Source organism: Echinops telfairi, unplaced genomic scaffold (assembly GCF_000313985.2).
Source record: "Echinops telfairi isolate 266 unplaced genomic scaffold, ASM31398v2 ScPeMD7_7469;HRSCAF=8507_0, whole genome shotgun sequence".
NCBI lineage: Eukaryota > Metazoa > Chordata > Mammalia > Afrosoricida > Tenrecidae > Echinops > Echinops telfairi.
This window is the reverse complement of record NW_022111372.1, coordinates 95,640,058-95,645,064: the sequence shown is the minus strand read 5'-3', so window position 1 is coordinate 95,645,064 and position 5,007 is coordinate 95,640,058. Positions and strand designations below refer to the sequence as shown.

Genomic DNA, 5,007 nt, shown 5'->3' with positions numbered 1-5,007 from the left:
GCTTGTTTACCTTCAAGCTTTTAAGACCCCAGACGCTATATCTTTTGATAGCCGGGCACCATCAGCTTTCTTCACCACATTTGCTTATTCACCTGCTTGCTTTGTCTTCAGCGTAAACCTCTTTCTTATACACATATTGGTATCTAAGAATTTGTTTCTCTAGTCTACCCAGACTAACACAGGAGGCAATTATACATAAATGCCCTTTTCAGTAAAAGACTAAATTCTGGAAAGCTTTCTGAATAATTTTCTTAGTCTGAATAATGGGCTAAACCAGGGGCAGGCAAACTTTTGAGATGGAAGAGCCAATCCTGTCCCTCACAACAATTTCAAAATTATTCAAGAGCCAGAAATATATTTTTACAAACAAATAAAATCACCATTATCTGAATAATATCTTTTACAATTTTAAAAATTTTACTTCAGAACCACATATGGCTGGAGATTCAGTTTGCCAACCCATGGGCTAAAATAAAGCAATTGTATGGAGACTTGTTAGGTGCCATCCAGTCGGTTTGGCCCACAGCGACCCTACGTACAACAGAATGAAACAATGCATGGTCCTGCACCATCCACATATATCCACGTCCTAGACATTGCTAGACAATTTGAAAGTGCATTCAACTGTAGCTTAAACAAATGATAGCCCTGAGTTTAGTTACAAATGTGATGGGTTTGCAATTAAACTTCCATGTCCCCAGAACTTTCTGGAAGACAGAAAGTAGGTTATGATACACATTGTAGCATGACTGATATCAAAGAAAAGAAAAAATGTAAATGTCCAACATTCTAAGACTGGCTTAATAAATTATGGCACACACAATCAACATGAAGCAGAAAAAAAGAATGGCAACGCTCTTTATATAAAAGTGCGTTGGAGTAGCTAGAGGGGGAAGAGAAAAGAATGTTTAAAAAAAGGTGCATAAGTGTAGATGATTTGTTGCCATTTAAGAGAAAAGAAAAACAAAGAAATGGACTTAGAGGAAATTGTTCATAATGTTGAAGGAAAAAAATGAGAAGCTGATTTCAAGGGCTCAAGTAGGGAGAAAATGTTTGAAAATGATGATGGCAACAAATGTACAAATGTGCTTGACACAATGGATATATGTATGGATTGTGATAAGAGCTGTATGAGCCCTCAGTAAAATTACAGAAAACAATAATACAATTTAAAAATCTAAATAAAAATCTGTTGAAGCACACTTTAAAAGCTAGTAACTTGTTTTGACTCAGAGGAGGGGAACTGGTGTCTAGTGGCCAAAGTAAAATGCATCTTTTCATTGTATATATGTTTATTCTTTTTGAAATTTGAACCATGTGAATGAATGCACTATTCAGTTTGGATTGGGTCAATTGTATTGGCCTACAAGACTAACAATATAGTTAGGGATGCTAGGAAACAATTACATTTAAAATTAAATGCTTCCAAATGTTATAAGAAGAGAAAAATATTTGGGGGTAGTCGGGGATAAGTCTGCCTGGAGAGCTGCTAATTAGGAAGTTTATAAGAAGCATCTCAAGGCTAGAGGGTTATTTACCTGATCAACAAAGTTCCTTGCCTTTGAGAGTACCAATGTGATATATGTGGTGACCAAAAAGTTCATGGAAAATAGAATGAAAAGATAAAAACATTTCCATGTCGTAGGAGCAGGAGCTCTGGTGGTGTAGTGGTTATTCGTTGGGCTGTGATCTGAAAGGGCAGCAGTTTGAAACTGTTAGCCGCTCTGTGGGAGAAAGACGGTGCTTTCGACCCTCATCAAGCATTATACTCTTGGAAACCCACAGGGGCAGTTCTTCCATGTCCTTCAGGGACGCTCTGACCTTTTTGGACTAGGGTACTGACCTTTTTAGGACTAGGGAATCAAGCACGAATCAATGGTAGTAAACAAGATCAAGCAGGAATCAATCCATATTTGTCACTGGTCTTATAATTTTGGCTAATTTATTTTGTTTTTTCTTAAGTTTCAACTCCTTATTTGTACAATGGGTAAAATCTTAGTCACTGCCATGAAGTTGATTCTGATTCACAATGACTCTAGAGGACAGAGTAGGGCTGTCCTTGTGGGTTTCAGAGATTGTAAATCTTTATGGGAACAGAAGCAACATTTAATACACTACACCAACAGAGTGCCTAAAATCTTAATATAGTTTTAAAGATGAAATGACAAAACATCCAAGCACTCCATATTTGTTGGCTTACATTACCTTCTGTTTTATATCTAAAACCAAACCAAAACAAAAAAAAACCCCAAACAAATCAAAGTCACTGCTATCTAGTCAACTCCAACTCATACTGACCCTATATGACACCACTCTTTAATACAGTTCCTCATGTTGTTGTGACCCCCCCACCAACCAAAAATTATCTTCATTGCTACTTTATCACTGTAATTTTGCTACTGTTATGAATCTGGCGACTGCTGTGAAAGGGTTGTTCTACCCCCAAAGGGGTCGCGACCCACAGGTTGAGAACTGCTGTATACAGGTTTCTGAACAGGGGCAGCTCTGCAGGAGTCCCTGCTACCACCACCAATATGATTAGCAGTTCAATGCTGTCCCACTGCACCAATAAGACTTGGGTTCAAATGAGATGGACTGGCAAGTGTAGGTTGCATTGTAAAGGTACTCACTCACTCCAATGGACTCATGCAAACTCTTAATGACCCTATAGGACAGGGTAGAACTGCCCCTGTGAGATTCCAAGATTGTAACTATTTGGGGGAATAGAAAGCCCTGGAGCCGCTGGTGGCTTTGAATTGCTAACCTTCAGGATTGCAACGAATTGTGTAACCACTCTGTCACCAGAGCTACTCCATGTAGCTGAAATTTGCCATTCCCTATTTCTTATGAACGATAATGCCTCATTACCTCAGAAGTTTTAAAAATCCTTGGTCTCATAAAGCTTCTCTCCTTTTCAGTCTCTGATTTCCTCTCCTAAAAGAGGGTCAGAAGGAGAGTGCCTTAAAACATGACAAATATACTCTAATAATATTCCCACTGGTTTCCTGTGCCAAGGGACCTTTTCTTCTAATGCTCATTTTTAGCAAATACATTTTTAAAGGGGACTTTGCTCTCCACTACTTATTCTGCATGGGGAAATCAGCATACTATTTTTCTTTCAGCAGTAAATATAATTTTTTTTAATTAAAAGATCATTATATTGGGGCTCTTATAGCCCTCATAACAATCCATATATAATTTTATCAAGTATATTTGTACATATTACCATCATTATTTTCTAAACATTTATTTTCTATTTGATCCCTTCGTATCAGCTCCTCTTTTTTTCCTCCCTCCCCCCGCTTGTGGCCCCTGATAAATTATAAATTATTATTTTCATATCTTACACCAACTACTGTCCCGCTCCCCCCTTCTGAGGGGACATAATTTTAAGATAAGTTATTTACATGCTGACTTTATAATAAAAGGTCACCCAGTAAAGCACATTAACATTTATCAATAGTGTATATTGTTCAGATTGAGTGGGATTTTATATATGCATCAAATATATAAGGGTTTCAGACGCGCATGAAACTGGAATTTGGTATACATGGAATATATTATATCATATGACACAGTATAACAGTCAGTGAAATCAAGAGATGGGGTCTCTCTAAAGTTCTATCTTGAATGTCAAACTACTAACAAGTGTTCCAGATAAAGAACTACCTGAGCAACAACATTGCTCAATTGTTTTTTCTGGCTATTCAGCATTGGTTGCTAGGTAATGAGTAGAAAATGCATTTTTCCTTCTCAAATATGCCGGGGGTGGGGTGGTGGTGAGGCAGAGTGTGTATATCAGATTTCCTTTTAATGTTCTTGAGATTTGTTATATTTGTTTATTTAATAAGTTTATTTGGAGAATTGCATCAGAAATTATTTTTGTACAGTGGTAGGAATGACAAATAGTGCCTTTGTAATGTTGCACTTGTCAATACCTGTTTTTGCTTAAGGATGAATCCATACCAATTCTGGATAATCCAGCTTTGAAGTGGGCTGGGCAGAGCTGGTTTTCTTTGTTGGTGCTATTAGTTTGGGTTGTGACCTAGTCACATATACATTGAAAAATTAAACAACACTGAGGAAATGAGCTAATTAAATGCCACATATTCTAATTAAAGTCAAGGAGAATGGCATTTACATCTAAGCAGATTTCTGTAATGGGTACAAGACTTTAACATTTTTTCTTACAGTTTATAGAACTCATTTATGATCCAGAAAGAACATTTACGAATATGCTCTAGGTTTACAGAAAAGACCATCCTAAAAAAAAAAAAAAGATAACACCATCATTCTGGCATGTGAAATGCAAAATGATCAAATATAAAGCCAAAGAAATCTCCATATGCCTCAAAACACCCTTGAATCAATGTCATGGCCGAATCTATTTTTAAATGCCCTGTTACAAATACTACATTCTTTCTATAAAAGGACTGCATAATCCAATATACAAAGCCCTATGTTACAGTTTTGTGACAGAAGAGGCTAAATCTTTGATTTTTGGCCAAATTTATGTTATCATTACGGTTATTTTGTGGGTCAAAAAAACCTTTGCCATAAGAACTTGACCGAACTCCTGTTTTGTCCTCTTTGATCACAGGATTAATTGGAGCATGGACAATTAAAAAAAACCTCTTTACTGACAAAAGAGAGGAGGTATATTCCTCCTTTATTGACAAGGGGCGGGAGAGGGAGCCCTGATAGGTGGTGGGTTGCAGATTGGGTTGCTAAAGGCAAGGTTCAAAACAGCCTCTCCAGAAAGAAAGATTAGGCTGTGTGCTCTCATAAAGATGAGAAACCCAAAGGGGAAGTTCTACCCTATCCTATAGACTCCCTGTGAGTTTATGGCATCAAGGTCAGCAGTTCAAAACTACCAGCCGCTCCTTGAAAGAAAGATGAGGCTCTGTACTCTCATAAAGACTGAGAAACCCAAAGTTTCTATCCTACAGACTCGCTATAAGTCTATGGCAGTGTAGTGAGGTAGTGAGGGAGGGAGGGAGGGAGGGA

At 37.5% G+C, this 5,007-nt stretch overlaps 1 long non-coding RNA gene across 1 annotated transcript in view; it reads right to left on the bottom strand.

The window, feature by feature from the left end:
* Window positions 1-5,007, bottom strand: part of LOC123521061 — a 35,649-nt gene that overhangs the window by 29,529 nt on the left and 1,113 nt on the right. The window lies entirely within an intron of this gene.